The sequence below is a fragment of the Corvus moneduloides genome, chromosome 2 (assembly GCF_009650955.1).
Source record: "Corvus moneduloides isolate bCorMon1 chromosome 2, bCorMon1.pri, whole genome shotgun sequence".
Taxonomy (NCBI): domain Eukaryota; kingdom Metazoa; phylum Chordata; class Aves; order Passeriformes; family Corvidae; genus Corvus; species Corvus moneduloides.
Genome location: NC_045477.1, coordinates 37,775,756 through 37,794,563, shown reverse-complemented (window position 1 = coordinate 37,794,563; position 18,808 = coordinate 37,775,756). Strand labels below are relative to the sequence as shown.

The following is an 18,808-nucleotide window of genomic DNA, read 5'->3' as shown; positions in this document are numbered from 1 at the left end:
AGCTTTCAGAGAGAGGGATATGTATTTACTAAGGAGTTACACAGAGCAAGTTACAGCTGGGAAAGTAACGCACTACCAGTCACCACCTTGACTTACCCCCTGGAAGCCTGAGAGTTCACCTGACACTTAGAAACTGCAACACACACATTTGTCAGCCCTGCACACCCTTCCCCTGCATCCTCCTTCACCGTTCACTGAGCTCACTGGCACAGACCTGCATGTACTCTTCTTTAACTGGGAACTCCTCCGGCCAGGGAGTGCATCCCTTTCCTCTGAGCATGGCAGGACTCACACCACCAGTAACAGTGCCCGAGACACAAGTTCAAGCGCAACCCAAAAGGACATCTCCACACCAGATCTGCAGGGAGACATGAGACTGCACCCCCAGGCAGCAGGTCAGGAGGAAGCTCTTCATCAAGTGCCAAGCAGAGATGGGGCTGTCAGGTCCTGTGGAGGGACAGGGCATTTTGGCCAGGGGTATTGGCAATGCTTCTGATCAACATCCTTCCCTCTGGTTTGGCATACAGCCAAAGGGAGCCTTCAGCAGCTTGCCATCACAAGCCTTCAACAGTCTGAAATGCTGTTCTCTAACACAGTGGTGTTACTGCTATCACTCATAAATGAAAATGATCGGGCAACCATTCAATATATAGATTTTCTAATTTTTTCTCTTAATTTCACAGGACCAATATCTCCCATATGCTATTTCAGCTAAAGTTCTGACTCATTCTGTGTCCTGGACATCTGTCCTGCAGCAGATGAGAAATCAAACACAGCAGCACCTAAGCAGCTTGAGGCTAGAGTCTGAACTTGAACCTCACTGCTCTCTTCTAAAACTATTTGCAAAGCGGCTTAACAAGTGGGAACTTTTTAATGTATTTAATTTTCTGCATCTTTTCCAACTCTACCTTTCTTCCAAAATATGATCCTTCGCAAAAACCTCTAAAAAATCCCACCTTTTGATTTTCTGGGATAATACTGTAGTGAAAAAGTACAGTGTCAAAGTTGGAGGATACAAAAATTATACAACTGACTCCCCTGACTCTCCCTTTTCTGTAATGAACTACTACTGGACTCCCCCCTAAGATAACAAGACTGCTTTCCTCTCACTATTCAAACTGCTTAGTGCCCACCCACAAAACATAAATTAGGTAACTCTTTACTAATGTTTTTGGCATCTTTCACATTGGTACAAAACCTAATGAATTCCAATGCATTTCTTAGGTTTCACCACTCAAGTTGCCATTAGCATAATTTTGATGATCACATAAATTTTCTATCTATTTTTGCTAGATCAGGTCCAGTTACGGTGCTCATTACAGTCAATCTAAAGCAGCAAGGTTGCTATTCCTTGGACCCAGCAAATCTGTAAAATAAGTGAAGCAAGGACCACCATGAATGGTGGAGAAGACAATTTTTATTGTGGGTTTACTTAGGGATGATGTTTAACCAACAAACAGTTTATTAACTCACAACTATTTTCAAAGGTATGGAAATTCAATTCCTCAATAACTTCATTGCAATCTGTCGTTCTTAATAATTTCAGAATAGGAGGCCATCAGATTCTACATAACCTATCCAAAAACTGTAGTGTAGGCTACAGCATCCATATTATAAAATTCTACTTTTGACAGCTTACAGAAAGCCAGGATAAAGCCTCTGTCTTTTCCCCTCACTGGTTTTGACACAAGCTGAAGATTTCTGACATTGGGCTTCAAAATGAAGCTGTCCTGTTCCATATTTAGATAATGGAAGCCTCTATTCAGATGCCAAATCTGCAACATTAGGATCATCTCCGGCCTTCTCTGCTGCACAGGCTGTTTGTCTGGGTCTGTAACTACTGGTCCTTCTGTGCCTATACATACCTGTGCAGCTGAACTGGCTTTGATTGGGAATGAGAGTTACACTCCACTGAAAACAAAACCACTCCCCTTCTCCCAGAAAAAGAAATAGAAGATTGCCCTCTGTTCAGAACATGATCCAAGGGAACAAGATCCAAGGGAACAAGAGACACAAGTGCACATTATGGAATCTACCTCAGAAGCGTTACTGAAAGTTAAGGAAACCAAAAGAAGTCAAGCTTCGAGTTCTTAGCGCATCAGTACTTACAACTTCAGTGAAATGTATGCAATGCAGGATGGACTAACTTCCTCTTCTCTCTAAAAATGGCCTGCCAGTCTGATAAAAACAGGACTTATAATTCAGGTTTACCTTTCAGAACATGAAAATGGAAAAAATAAACACAAACACATCACAGACTGCCCTTCTCTTTTCAAAATCACACAGAGCTCCCTCCAGGCCATGGAAACAGCAGTTTACAAAGCCAGTGATCCCAACGCTGAGGAGCTCACAGGGAAGAACCTCTGAGACTCTTTCTGGATGCAAGAAGCACCAAACCAAAGTGATGCCTAGGCCATGACTGAAGGAGTGCCATACTGCTTGCCACGTGCAGCCTGTTTGCTCCTCCTACCCAAATGCCAGGGAAAGTTGGTATACTCAGCTCTGACTCCCTGCAGAAAGTCAATGCTTTTACCTTGATGGCACCAAAACTCCACAGAGGAACCAACTGGAAGGCAATGATGGCTCAGAAACTAAAGAACTTGCAGTCTCCATTTAAGATAGAATCCCACTATCACTCAAAATTTCTGATGGCTTTATCAAATGTTCTCTGCAACTACCTGAAAGGATGTTGTACAAAGGTGAGGGCCAATCTTCTCTTTGATGTAACAAGGGATAAAAGAGAAAATGGCCTCAAGCTCCGGGGAGGTTAGATAGTAGGAAAAATTTCTCCACTGAAAGGGTGGAACAGGCTGTCCAGGGCAGTGGTGGAGTCACCATCCCCGAGGGATTTAACAGATGTGTAACTGTGGTGCTTAGGCACATGGTGAAGTGGCGAACATGGGTCCATGGTTGGACTCAATGATCTTAGAGGTCTTTTCCAACCTTAATGATTCTGTGATTCTATGAAATCATGCATAAAATGCAGGAGCTCCTGCCAGGAACAGAAAACACTGAGTTCAGAGCAAAGACTTTGGGTGTTCTGTGTTCTTTCCTTTTCAGCCTGGAGGCTCACAACATCATTTCTGTTGGGAAAGGTCACTGCCAAATGGTAGCTAAGCAACAGTTGAAAAGTTGTGGTGGTCAAAACCAGCCACAATGTTTTGTTTTGTTTAAGTTAACCTTTTCATAAGTGATGGACAGTCCTCAGAACATCCAGTGACATCCCTCACAGGAAGCCAGTTAAGGGGATTTCTTTTTATTTCTTAAGTAGTTTGCACATTTGAGCCAAATGAACCTAGGAACTAATCTGGAAAAATACTGAATAAACATAGGAGAGGTAGTTGAATTGCTCCCTGGCACTGTTTTATATTACACTGAAAATTCCAACTTCCACAAGAAAATACTGAGAAGCCAGTGCTCAGAGGAGAACCTGATCTGTGCTCCCTTTTGTGCCAGTCTGGAGTCCCCATCTGCTCCAGCCAGGGCAAGGAAAAACAGTCTGCCCACTTCTCACACTGCACAGGTGGAGAGGTGTCCAGGGGCACCAGCCCCAAACCCTTCCACACCACGGAGCGCAGGTCAGTGTGGCTGGAGATCTCCACCCTGGAGATCTCCACTCTGCTGAGCTCCAACCGCCGATGTGTGAATGCAGATCTCAGTTTCAGCTGCACATCCAAGGGTTTGCCAAACAGTTCTCTGGTTATCTGTATAACAATTGCATTAACCCAGTCTTTGCAACACTCTGGTCAAGTTAAAGCCTCAAACTGTACAACTTTGTTTTACAGGGTTGGGTCCCCACTTTGTTTGCTTCCGCCCCAACCCTCAAATCACTGGCTACCTTAGCTTCAAAAGGAGGAGCAGGGGGTGTCCACTGACTGTGTAGTAACACTGCTGAAATGCAGGTGCTGCTATGTTGTCACTGCCTCTGGGGCTGGAAGGCCTTATATTGGTATCCTGAAGCACCTTCTGCAATTCAGGCACATAGAGATGAAGCACACACTTCAGCAGCCAAAAAAACTTTAAATGCCCCTTGTGCTTTACCTGTGCTTTGGCTCATCCACCTGAAGCACTTCCTCTTTGGCACATGTGTAGTCTGACCAGTCTGCACAATGCTTGGTGCCCACAAGGTGCCCACACCAAAAACCTTTGGGGCCTACTGAAACAGTAGTAATGACAGCAGGCAAGTCAACCAAACCTTACAGCATCTCTTCCCCAGTCAACTCCCATGCCAGTCAGAGACAAAGGAAAGGGGTGAGAAACACATTCTGGCTTCTGGATCCTCAGTGCCTTCAGCTCTCAGCTCAGCCCTACAGCCATATAAACAAATGCCAGCAGGGCAGTCTGTGACCTACTTTCCCTCCCTCACACGAGGAACTGTGCCATTGTGAAACTGCCACTGAATTTCAACTTCACAACGATGACAGGAGAGATTTCAGGCAGCCACATGCTGTGTGACTAATGGTGACACAGTGGCTACTGCCCTGGCATCCATGTCTTCTGCCAGGGAGCCTCTGCTGTGCCAGGCTCCAGCTGCTGCAAGGGACTGAGGTACAGCCCTCCAGGGCAGCACGGCAGCAGCCCACCCACCTCCCCAGAACTGCAGTTTCTCCCTCTTTCCCCTCAGCAACTGTCGGGACAACTATCCCTAAGTGACTGCACTGAAGTTCCTTGCACACCGTCTCTGCCTTTGAAGACCTTTATGGTACTGAGACCATTGCTGCCTCCCTGCTGTCTGTCACAGAAATGACCGTGCCATCCCATTAAAGACACAACCAGCCCAGAGAGCCACCTGTATCCTGGACTGCATCAAAAGAAGCATGACCAGCAGGTTGACAGAGACAATTCTCCCCTTCTACTCTGCCCTTGTGAGACCTCACCTAAAGTACCTCATCCAGCTCTGGGATCTTCACCACAAGAAGGATATGGACCTGTTGAAGTGAGTGCACAGGAGGGTCACAAAAATGATCAGAGGTCTGGAGCACTTCTGCTATGAAGAGAGGCTTAGAGTTGGGATTGTTCAGCCTGGAAAAGAGAAGCCTCTGGTGAGACCTCACTGCAGACTTCCAATACCTAGAGAGGGCTTATAAAAAAGACAGAGAGTAACTTTGTACATGGATAGATAGTGATCAGACAAGGCAGAACTGTTTTACACTAAAAGAGGAGAGATTTGGGTTGTATCAGGTTGAGTTTGGAAGAAACTCTTTACCCGGAGAGCAGTGAAGCACTGGAACATGTTGGCCGGAGAAGCTGTGAACATTGTTGCTTAGCACAGCTTTGAAATGACCTAGTGGGTGCCCAAGTATGGATTTGAGCCTAACATCAGGCACACAACTTTCACTAGGGGGGCTGAAAGCTCACATTAGGATCTCCAAACCAGCTGTGCAGACCCCACACCAGACAGCCAAGCCTCCTCCAGGCAGCAGGAAGCTGGTCCTGCAACAGGAGCCCGCTGCGCCCACATCACCTCTAAGCAGGGCATTTTTGGGCTGAGCAGAGCATTTTTGGGCATGAATTGGGCACTGCTATCCCAGTGACACATCCTCCAGACCAGAGCAAGTCCACTGGCTGAAGAGGGCGAGCTCAGCCCATCTGCACAGACGTGCTCCTGCTACAACAGCTTCTGCATAGCAAAAATACCTGTCCTTTGTCCGGGCAGGTTTGAACTCAGGCTCACGGAGGCCTGGCCATTTTCAGATTCCCAAATCTCGTTCATCTTTGGGAAGGATGAGCTGGCCAGGCAGCCTTTCTGAGGGCTGATGACAGTATTTCCCTGCATTACCATTTACTACTTAGCCCTGCAGCCCAGGGGAAAATTTCAAGTCTACACAGATTAAAACTCAGGACAAATGGGTGTCTATTATGTTAACTCCGAGGCAAGCCTAATTCAGCACCTCCATATAATATTAAATTAAATGACAGGGGAATAAGAAGAGAAGTCTCCTCCCAGTCTTACAAGAATAGACTGATCTTTAGATGTTTTCTTTTCCCTCCTATGACTACAGAAAAAGAAACAGTCATAACGCCCACCAAACATTGCGCCTAACTATCCTGGTCCACATGCACTGAAAGCTATTTTAATATTTTGATAGTTTGATAGTACCCACTGAGTGTAGCAAAGTCCCTGAAGAACTCCTCCTCCACTTCCCGCATAGGGACGTGTTGAGCAATACTATCTTGGTATTCCACAATCCTTTTCTTAAAAAGAACACTATGCTATTAACATAATTATCTGATTAATCTTTCAGCCTCACTTTACATTAAATAAGCACCTGGATGCAGAATGCTTTTTCCTCAAAGAGAGTGCACCTCAAGTGTTTATCCAGCACACTTAATGCAAGCGATACCACCAGCAGTCCATCTGGCGGTCAAGAAGGAAAGCAAACACTACTACTGAGCATGCTGGGTACAAGCAGGTATTAAAAAATATATCTAAGTAAAAACCACAATACTCATCTGTTTAAACTTACCACCTCCTCACGATGAGATAATTCCCATTTTATAACTATAAAAAAACTTTAAATAAATATATTGAAAACACACACACAAATGATCTGAGTGCCTTACAGAATTTAAGGTCAAGAGCACACTGCTTGACTGCTCAGCTTAGGCCAAACAGCTCCTGGATCTAGTGCACCATTTTGAACTGAACTACACCACCTCTCAGAGAGGCACTCAGTTGTGAAAGCAGCTGACAGCCATGCATAGCATTTCTGGATAAGCTCTTCCTAATCATTAATTGCACTCACTGTGAAAAGAAAAATTCAAGTGTGCCTTATTTCCTTCAGTGCTGCTTTCCAGAACACTGGGTCTCATTACACCTCCACCTGATAGACTGAAGTACCACCTAGCCTCAGTAATCTTCACCCTGTGCTGGTACAAACAGACAAATACCTTTTTCATTACTACTTCCAATTCCATCTGAGAGTGGGATGTAGGGTTGTGGTTTCTTTCGGTTTGTCTAAAAAACAACGCCTACTTTCTGGCTTGCAAGATTACAGGGTTTGGTCATCAGGTCCAATTTCCTTAAGCTCCCAACTCCCATTCACACTACCTCCTCCAAATCTTTTGCTTTTAAATCATTTGCTCATAAATGCTGTAAACATATGAGACGTTGAGATGTTCCTCCCATTTTCTATGTAACAAAGGTGAGTGGAACATACACAGCAATCAGAAGGACATGGAGCAATGTCTGCTACTCACCTTTAATAAAATGCTGGGTTTTTAAAGGTCTTCAGAGAAGTGAAACCTCTGATACCTCAACTGAAAGATTTCCCTGAATCAATGGTCAGGATGAGGCCCTGATGCAATGTTTTACAACTGAATGTGAAGCTATTTAAAAAAAAATAAAAGCCAGTTAAACACACGACAGCCAGAAAGTATCCACATTCATTCTTCAAACTTCACTAACACAGGCTAGTTCAAGATAATTTCCTACCAGTGTACCAGAATCTTCTACTGTTCTCCACTCCTAGGTAAGGCTGCAAGGCAGCTCAAATGGCTCTTGGAACCTTAATTCTGCTTTCCACTTTTAAAAGACAAAACAGTCGATATTTTAGAGAAGAAAGCTCATCTTGTTTCTCCTTTCACGTCAACCAAGTGCAAAGGAACAAAATGAAGTGGGAGTTAAGTATCCTGCCACCAGGACAGGCATCACAGGGCACCCAGAGGACTCACATGCCTCTCCCCTCATACAATGCAGCGTCCAATACCAACATTTTCTTTAATGACACACATAGGCCAGTGTCTGTATCTTTGGAGCAGAACACCCCCGTCACACATACAGGGGAACAAAAAAAAATTCAAATTGATTTTATTCCTGTGTTTACAAAGTAATATGCACCAGAGTAAAAGAAAAATGTTTCAGTTCTCCTGAAGCAACAATCTGCCCCTCCATCTTCAGTACTTCAAGCAAAACACACAAACAAAATCACATTCTCCATCTCGTACCTTGCTTTTGTTGCTGTTGTTGATAAGTTTCAGCAAAATCCCTTCAGGCACATCAGAATGCTGCAAAGGCATAATTAAACCTTCAACAACCATGAATGGTATTACCTTTCACAACAGGAATGGGTAAGAAAGTCCTATACTTCCTATACTTCTGTAAGGACCAGATCTGCTAGGTGCAGCATGTGTCAGCCCCTCACTTGATCCTTCATTGTTTAACTGTGTAGCTAATGTGATTAATACTAAACATAAGAGACGTAATGGAAACCTCCACATGACAGCAACACTGGGACAATGGTGAAACCCAAAAGATAGCCAAGGTGTGCTACCATCCATCCATAATTCTCCCATATTCCCTGCAGAAATCTCCCAAGGCTGGCAGAAGCTCCCTCTCGCCTCTGAGAGAGACTTCCTACCCTTGCCCAGAACAGTGAAAGGCTCAAAGACAGAATCACGGTGTCAGTTTGTGTAGCCAGCATTGCACTGAGCTGCAGACTCAGTCTGGAGGCTTTTTTGCTATTTTCTTCCCTCCTTCCCAAGTTCATTATCAGCTAAGGTGGATGGCCTCACCCAACACCCATGATCTTTTCTGCAGTCTGGGGAACCTGCCAGACACCTTTTCATCCAGCTAAAAATCCATCCTCAGCACCAAAAACGTAGAAATACAAACCAAAGACAACCTATCATGCCTCTTTCCATGAGGTGATCCATAAACTTGCAAAACTTGAGAACTTGGTTTGTAATGAAATAAAACAGCAACGTGTCAGCCTGCTCAGCTGACAATTGCTCTGGCACATCTGTGCTGAAAAGATTCGGTTCACTTACTCAGAAGATTTCTCACCCCCTGACCAGTGGTGACTGATAGGCAATGCAAACATGCAGTCTGGTGCCCAAAATTTAAAATCCTTTCATTTTACTCACCTCTTTAGTAATTTTTTTGTTTTAAATGAATTCCTGAATCACAATCTCTCAGCATGTTAGTAAATTCCATCTGCATTTATCAAGATTCAGGCTTTAACCAAGATATTTAATATCTATGCCTATTTGTTACCATTACTAGTGCTGAAATCCTTGTAGCCCTACATGCTTATTTGTCAGACCAGTTTAGTCAGCATGGTGGATATAATGAGGCACAAAGCACTTCAGGTTCATCTTAACATTAGAGAGAGCCTCTGTCCCACATAATCACTGCAGCACACAGGCACATCTTAAATAAAGGAAGACCTAGAGGCTGGAACTCGACATATCCCCAGCTTCCATTTATACTATCAACACAATCATCTGGTCACCTCTCCTCTTCTTTGACAGCTGTAATATCTGCAATTAAAATCTGAATCAGTGGGGACTATTTTAAGAACAAAGAAGGTATTTCAGCTCAGTAGAACGCTGCCAGATTGGGTAGGATATGCTACAACTGGCATTCCAGCTCATTAGAACAACTTTGCCGTGGACTATTCATTCTGAAAGCGTTCTGCAACTGTATATACACAACACAAGCACCACTCAGCACCAGCATCTGCTGAAATCCAGCCAGCTTCATGCTGCCCTTACACATGAAGGAACTTGTCACAACAGCCCTTCGGGGTCAGATGAATGACTGAAGCCAAGGAGAATTCAAGGGAAGCACAATTCCTTGCTGAGGACTGGGAATGGCAATAACCTCCGCTTCTGCATGAGGCATCACAGGAACACTGTTGTAGTAACCAAACCAGCAAGGAATTTGTTCCATGCTGCAACTGGGAGTCACCCTATGAGGTTCTCCTGCTTCTGCTCCTTTTCCATGGCAGTGACAGCTACTACTTACCTCCTCAAGAACCCTATACACCACACGGAATCCCCATCAAAAACTAAATCCCCCAAAAGAATAAAAGCAGAGAATCATTTAGGTTGGAAGAGATTTCTAAGATCATCGTGTTCAACCATTAACTTTGAAACTGGCTTTAAATGTTATAGTACTTTTTTTCTGTAAGGATACTTGTAAATGTGGGGGAAAAAAAGTTTAGATTTCAGAAAAGATCCACAGTCTTGCTTGGAAATGCATCTGGAAGAATACATGTTCCACTCAGGAAGGGTGAAAACAGGTACATCCTGTGTGCTGAAGGAGTTTTGTGCAGTTGAGGAAAAAAGAAAAAAAAATTTAGGCTTAGCTTCACTCCCTTTGGGTATCCTAAGCAGCTAGAGATCAGTTTTTGCATTTATTTGCATATTCTACCTGTTTAGAGATGGGTTCTCATGAGGCCAGATGCAAAATGCCTACTACAGTGCCAGATTAAGGTAGAGGGGTTTTTTAATAGTTTTCAAAAGGGGTGGGAAAAAAAATCAACAAAAAACACCCCAACCCTAGGAAAACTTGGATTCTTCTTTCATTTATTTTTTGAGCTCCTTTCATTTATTTTTTCACCTTCCCTTTGCTGAGATTTATTTTAACAATATCCAGTTATTAAATGCACCAGATAGCATGAGAGGAGAGATAAGTTTGCCAGACATGACAGTGAAGCAAATTAAAAGAGTGGAACTTGTCACTGCATGCCTAATGCCTGTGTAATGCCAACCCCTGTCCTGCTGTGATGGTACACTACTGAAGAACTAGATACAAGCACATCCCAATGAAATTTATCACAATGATTTGTTTTAATACATTGCAACCTTTAACTTCCCTTTACTGCACATTCTCCTAAAAAAACCCAATATTCCAACTTCCTTAAAAATGGATATTGCTAATATTGGATAGGTTGCTCAGACAAGTTCTGGATGTCCCATCCCTGGAAGTACTCAGGGCCAGGTTGCATAGAGCTCTGGGCACCCTGGTCCAGTGGAAGGTGTCCCTTGCCCATGGCACGAAGGGTTGGAACAAAAAGGTCTTTCAATGTTCCTCCTAAGGCAAGCCATTCTATGATTCTATCATATATTGAACTAGCACAATTGATCAAATAAATTGCCCTTTTGAAAGTATAAAAAATTGTGGAGCATCACACTGCTTATCCCCCTCACACAGCAAGTCATCACTTAATTAACAGAAGCCTGCAAGAGCTTCATCTGCCCTGTCACTGGGGCATGGTGGCACCCGAGAGGCATCTTGGAAGCTGAGAGATCCATGCCCTTTTGAACCAACAACGATGTACTACCCTGAAGCTCCTAACATGGCACCAGATATGTCTGTTTAGGCAACACAACTCCAGCTTTCATGCCTATTTAAGCATTGCAGTGCTCAGTGAGCATTGCACCAGTTGGCTTTGGGCCTCAGTCATTTGCGTGCCCTCCAAAAGGAGCCCATGAATGCTGCCAGGACAATGGATACCAGTCAGAAGCTTTTAAAAGGAGTCGAGATGGAAGGGGAATACAGACTGCATCCAGACACTGTCAGCATCCGACACTCTCAGAATGACAGACAGCTGATCAGATAATTCCTTAACCCAAAGGAAAATAAAATCCTCATGAATTTTCATAATGCATAAAGTCATTACAAAGAGCAAGGATGGGATAACGTGCTCTCTGCCAGTGTGGGAGTACTGTTTGGGTCCCTGTATTTGGCACCATCTCTGCACCCATCACTTGTCTTCCAGGAAGAGATTAAAAACTGAAGCTCTGAGAACAAGCTTTCACCAGATTAGCTCACCAATTCTCTTTTGCTTGCAGATCACATCAATTAAGCACAGAGCACAGACAAATGTACTGACCTGGTATGAGGACAGCCCAAGTTCAAGTCCCTGCACCACTTGATTCAAAGTAAGCAGGCTGAGAAAATGGGCTTGGATCAAAAAAGGCATCCGAATTGCAGTACCCTACCACTTTCTGGTTTTATGGAAAGGAAGGAAAGCAGAACACATTTGGACTGTTAGAGAGTAAAGTCTGATTTCAATCTTTGCAAGTTACTGAAAGCCCAACTGCATTTCTCCCATCAGCATAACACTAGCTAGCAGAGTTAGCACAGGTAAGAGCACCTGGGACTAACCTGGTCCTGCCAAGTTGCCCACACTCACAATGTCCATAGGTCTGTATAACCTTTTGCAGTTTCCTTTGCCTTTCATGCCCCTGATTGAGTAGTCACAGGGACTTTTTCATTGCTGGGTCAAGCACTTCTCTAATTCTTTGCCAGCAAACTAGGAAATCCATTCACTCTTTCGTGTATCCAGGGAAAAATGCAGGAAAGCTCTGGAGAGCCTACTGCTACTCCATGAAAAGTGGGAGGGTCACCAGCTTGAGTGAAAGCAGAACATGGGCACCAAGCCATCATCAGCACAGCCAGCTTGAAAACATCACTGCATGCAAGGAGGAGTTTTCTGTGTGGGCACAGGAGGAGTGAGACACAGGACTGCAAGCAAGCAGGAGGCAGAACAGACTCTGAAGTTAGGGATGTTACCAGTGAACTGGGCCAACCTGCTGCTTCCCAGCAGTGGTCACAGAGAAGCTGCTTATGCTTGGTACTGCTGTGAGCCTCATCTCAGGACTAGAACTCAAACCCAGAAAACCTGATTCCAGTCCTCATCTCTACAGCAGCCATCTCTCTCGCAGAAGGACAAAAAATTGGCACCAATGATGCAACACTGACCACTAGAAAGCCACTAGAAATGCCAGCATCATCAGCCTAAATGCTCTCTGTTCATGGGCAATTTCTCAAAAAGAAGACTATCAGAAATCTTGTTTAAAGAATAAAACCAACAAGAAACAGACGTGGTTTGTTTGATTGTTTTTTTCCCCAAAGATATCCTTAGTTGATGTCAGGCAAATCTTACTGATGCCCTACCTCAAGGAGAAGCTTTCTCACCTTCAGTGCTATCTATCCCCACAGGTGGTGCTTATAAGTGAGGAATTAAGGTCACAGTGGCAAGGTATAATATGCTGGTAACAGACTAGGCACTGTAACAGAGAATGCGTAACGTAAAATGAAGAAAGACTCTTCTGCATTACCTCATTTGAAGTTTAATACTATAAGAATTTATTCTTAAGGATGCTATGGGTAAACTGGGTTTGCCTGAATTGCCTGTGTGTAGTATCTCTTTACATGGAAGTTTTGAGCATCCTGGCTCATTGGCCCATCACCCTGTGGAGGTAAAAGGAAAAAAAAACCCAGCTATTAATAATCAAGCAGACAGAACAGTCAGGGTGCAGAGGAGGAGAGGTACACCTTTAGAGACACAAGTTTACACTCCCCCAAAAGCCACATCCTGTCAATCCACCCAAAGCGATAACCACTCCATTCTCTGCATTCCATCAGATTCAGAAACTGGTGTTTTAGCTACACTTCACCAATGGACTAGAGAAGTTCAGATAGTTCTGAAACCTTTTGCTGCCTCATACAAACAGGAGCCAGCCCTTGCTATTCAAAGACAATACACCACACATTTTCATTCACTGGTGGCATGCGGAGAGTCACCAGGCACACCCTGAAAAAACTCATCAGGCTCCTTATCTCCCACAGTCTCGTCCGCTGGCTTCAGCTTCTCATAGAGAAAGGAAATAGTTAACTCTTGCATTTGTTCTTAGCAAGTGTTTTGGACTACACTTTGCTATGGCATGCCATAGCTGCCCTCTCCTCATCTCATTAAGGCTGTACTGATGTGCAACAGAGTGATGAAATAAGTCTTGCTTTACTTTCATTCAAGCTCAAATTTAAGGAGGTCACAATGGTTTCTCTAGCACAATCAGAAATGAAGAATAACTTAAAAACAAACCCAAAATGTTATTTCAGTTTTCCTCCCTCAAGTCTAGCACCGTAGAGTAAAAATGTCTGGATCATTTCCACAATGAAAATATGTAAATTAATTACCCTCTTATGTTGATTGATGCAAGTTATTTTGGTTGAAAACAATGCAAGTCACCCGCAGTTTACAAAACAATATGTCAACAAAATGAGCTAGACCTGCTGAAGAAAGTATTTGTTGTAGCCTAAAGCTATTTTTGCACATGCATAACCTTGAATTACAGTTTTTAGAAAAAAAAATACCACTTCCGTGTTTGGATCAGCAACTAGTAAGTTGAAACCTGCTTTTCCTCACGTATTAATGAAGCTATTAATGTACCAGACGAAAATACATGTAAGAAGGTTACACAGAGCACATTATCACCCTTCATGATCCCAGCAAATGAGAAGTGACAAAACCGAAAAATTTACAGAAAAAGCTTTTTTATCAAGGAAAACATGCTTCAAGGCATCGAGCGATACTCTCTCAGCAAGTTTTCTCTTCCTCCAACCCCCCCAGCATATTTGCATAAAGAAAGTAAAACTGTACAAACAAAATGTCACTACAGATGAAACATCACTTTCCATCAGACCTCTAAAACACTTCATAGGACCTTCTGTAAGGGCCAGAGCTGCTTGGTGCTACAGCCTGACCTGTGACACCAACACCCACCCACCCTGGTCAAGAAGCAGGACACAAATCATGCTGGGGAGGGCAAGAGGGACCCAGCAGAGGTGTTGGTAGAAAACAGGTTCAGGGTTGGAGATGATCAGGCAGTGATGGTTAAAGACACTTCACATAGTCTGAGGTGTGACTACAGCTATCCATAGGATGCCAATGGTTAGGACCTGCACGTACATCACCCTCCCAGGATGCCCAGCGCGGGGCATGCATCTCAAAGCCCTTACACAGCAATCCCATAAAAATTAAGGGACTTGCTGGTTTGCTCCTTTTAAGATTTGGGCAAACTAAAATGAGTCATAAGTACCAGAAATCTTCAAATATGCAAATATATACTGCAAGGAATCAAAACATTTACCCGACACCTGCTTGCTGGAGGATTTAACGCAGTCAACAAAATTTGCGGGTAACTCTGCTGAGTACCCAGCTTCTTGTCACCATCTCAGCTTTTGGGGATGAAGAATCTGGGATTCCTGTCAGAAAACTGTCTCCCACTCCTATCTATTTCTTGTGTTAACTTTCAAGAGCAAGATGGGAGAAAACTGTGAAGTTTCACATTCCTCCGCAATCCAAGTTGCTGGAGAAAGCTCACTTTGTCACCTCCTCCCTCCTCTCAAAGCTCTTCCTGAGCCAGAGCTATAGGAAATCTGCTTTTATTCACCTCCCTGAACTTGCAGCATCCTACATTACCACCTCTCTTGAGGATAACTCTGGTATCACTCAGTGCTGCTTGCTGCTCCCCAGAATGACACCAGCTACTAAGGGCAGCTCAGGGACAATCCCCACCAGCCGCAAAGCTCCCAGTATCAGCTGCAGAACAGACCGTGGGTCCTGCTAACTTCACTCTCCAGCTGCTAGGAGAAGTATTTCAGCTGCTGATCTGCATTACATGAAGTTGTTGCCCTAGAAACGTGATATTCCAAATTCAAGCTAAAAAAAAAAAAAAAAAACCCTGTTTTTGCAAAAACTTTGTACTTCTCGCTATACCTTTTCCCCCTCCCCCTATTTCTGAAAAGGCCTAAAACCCAGTAAATGCAAATAAAATCTCAGAAACACATGAAGAAGCCTTCCAATTAGAGACAGGGAGCAATTTCCAAGCACTAATATTACCTGCATCTTTTTGGACATCATATTGAAATTTGGCAAACTAAAACAGTTATTGCAATGGGGTTCTATTACTCAGGGCCAATTAACAGTGGATGTAAAAGTGAAATGAGCTAAACACTACTTTATGCAAGCAGTCTTACTGAGTCTGTGACATTACCAAAGATCAAAAGAAGCATCTTAAGCAAGATATTCTCAGTGCAAAATAAATAAATACATTTTAATGAGAAGGAAAATATCCTGTGTGTCAAGAATTAGCAACTTGAATGTGGAGCAAGACTCCCAGACTGCAATGGAAAGCAGACCTTAAAAACATCAGATTAACCAGAAGCTTGCAACAACAGCTCACCCTATCACTTCTTAAAGCTCAAAATACAGAAGGAAATGTAAACTAATACATATTCTATTTCTGCAGGATACCAATTTTCCCTACTCACCTCCTTACAAACGGATATTACTTCTCCATAGGTGTATTATCTCTCTCTATTTCTATTTCCCGAAAGTAATAAAAAGAATTGCATCAATCTGAGGCCAACATAGAAACAGGAAAAAAAGTCCCAAAAGTCACCTCCCTGCCTCCTCAAAAACTTAGACCAGATGTATCACACTGAAGATGCTATAACAGAAAATCTAAACTAAAAAAAAAAAATGAAACAATCTGAAAATCTAAGTAACTAAATAAACAAGAAATAGAGTAAGTAAATAAATCAGTCAGAAAATCTAAATAAAGAAAACCCAATGGAAAATTTTAAAAGATGGATGTGACCTGGTTTTTCACGTCTTTTATAAAATAGGCAAAGAGAAACCTTCAATCTCTTAAAAATTCTTGAAAAATTCATTTCAAAGATGACTGAATAAGATCACAAATTATGGGTTATACCTTTACTGTACAAAAAGCAAGAGAGAAAAAACAACCAAAATATATTCCAGAATTCTTTTCAACCACGGACTTGCTAAAGCTATGAAAGGCAAAACCATGCAACAATCACAGGAAAGAATACTCCATCTTAACTGCAACCTGGACTTGTATTAGAAACACCCATACTTCATCAATATAAAATCCACACCAAAGCATGTAATATAATGCTTCTTTATCTATTAAGTTGACTCCTCCTAAAGTGAAACACAGTTCTGGAGCTGTGCTACAAAACCAGTGACATCACAGACTCCAGTTTCACATGCTTTGTTATCATGAACATGGCAAGTGTTTTTCCCTTTCAATTTCAGGCTTAGATTTTATAGCAAAGGTAAAATTTCTCTCAGACAGCTACATCTCATACAAGAGATTTTATTAGGCCAGTTTTTCACTTGTATTTGCACACTATCACCTGAAATCCATAATTCTGCAAAAACATTAACTCCACGCTTACAACAGGGAAAACCCAACAACCTGATGCAGGAATACCACACCTAAAGAAACTCATGCCATGTTAGATGAGGGATGTTTCCAGTCGGATGGTACTGCCTCAGGCAGAAAACAAAGCACCAGTGAAGAGGGTACAGAGCAGAGAAGGAAAAAGTGCTTCCCTTTTATTGTAAATTCATTGTGATACTAACAAAGCCACTGAGATACACAAATATGACACTCCAAAACATCAGGTTTACTTTGAGAGACAGTTGTGCAATGAGGCTGTTCTAAAATTCCTTGTAGGACGGACTGCACAAACAAGACCCCATGGCAGAGAGAGACTCCCACCTCCCTCTGGAGGCAAAAGAGCCACATACACACCTCTAATAATTCCTTTAATTTATATCTTTCATTAATGCATCCTAAGCCTTCTACAGATTCATTCGATACTTTGAAGAAGACTGGACTTATCTTTTTGTCCCAGTCATTTGGCAGGTTTCACTTTCATTACTTCTGCAACTGATTCCACCATACAGCTGTGCATTAAATAAAGAATCATTTCTTCTCAGAAACTCCCCACTCCAAAATATAAACCTGTTATACACCAAGAAATTATTTTAATATCTCATATGCCTTTAGTACTGCATCACTAGTTTTAAAAACCTCTAGAAGACTCCAGAAATTGTTTGTGTAACTTCCTTATCCTGCAAAGTAACAGGATGACTCAGTTAATTTATTTACATTTTCTTTAATTTGGCATGCGAGCCCTCAGAGACATTACTTTGTTGTCATTTCCACTCAAATTCTGCCTTGTTAGCATCTAGAGAAATCAATGCCATGAAGCACTTCATTTTTATAACTTCATCTTCTTTCAACCTAGAGCTTCATTAATGTGATAACTGAACAGGTACACAGCTTGCTGTCTCGCTACATGTTAAGTAAATTTATACAAAAAATAAAAAGAGAAAAATTAGATGAGGATGCTTTTTAATTCTGTGCATGCACACATTTTTTATTAAAGCATCTCATTCAAGTTTATGGAAGTTTTTTAAACTGTTTGGAAAATAACTGGCCGTTTCAAGGTGCAACAACCATATCACTTGCCTTGCTGCCTAAACAATGGAAAAAAAATCTGGAAGAGCCGGAAAATGGGAGAAGTGTTCCTAAACAACTCTATTTGGGTGAAAATCCTTTTTTGTCACAGCCAAACCAACCAAAGAAACATAAGTAAAAATTTAGAGGTTCCAAAACATTTTCAGGACAATGGTTCATTCATGATTTCTCACCATATATTCCACTGAAGCAGCAGATTTGGCTTCCCAGGGTGCTGGCAAGTCTCCTGCTGCAGCTTTGTACCCACCAGTCAGCCCCAGAGCATTCCCAGCTCATCAGCACCAATGCATACCCCACCCATTGCTGTCATTGCACCAGCATCCCATCCCAGTTCAATTCTTCCAGCTGTTTCAAGTTTCCTAGATTGAAATCTCATTATTTGAATCCCTCATTCAATAAACATCAGTTTGCATAAAGACAGGTTTGAAATTTTCCTTCCTTAAAAAAATTAAAATTAATAATGGTTAATATTAATAGACTTAATTCTGTTTTGTATTGGCATGTCCATATTCTGACCCATGAATTACTCCTCTATCATCCCCAGGATGTTTCCAAAAAAGGCTAAGTTATATGGTCTCATTCTCTTTCCTACTCTACCTTATGTGATCCCCAGATATACCATGACAATCACATCATCCTTTCAATAACTTCAAACCTCAAGAGCCAGAACTACAACCATAATCACATAACTAAATAATGAGGCTTCCCAGTGCAAAATGGAAGCAAGAGAACATTCCCATTTTACCTTGCCAAACTCCAGTCCTTCTTTCAGCGATCTCCTCATTATGTGCACAATAATTGGACTCTTACACTCATGCTCATTGGGGAGCGGGAATTGTGTCGTCACTTGCTCATCACGCAAATGGCTTTCTGAATCAGGGCACCTCGACTCCTGCACACCCCCTGTGACAGCAGCCCTGAGCAGGGGGTCCCACGG

The 18,808-nt window shown here is 42.6% G+C and overlaps 1 protein-coding gene across 1 annotated transcript in view; it reads right to left on the bottom strand.

Moving 5' to 3' along the window:
- FAT3 (FAT atypical cadherin 3) overlaps positions 1-18,808 on the bottom strand; it is a 408,107-nt gene that overhangs the window by 373,829 nt on the left and 15,470 nt on the right. The gene's annotated exons all lie outside the window — the stretch shown is intronic.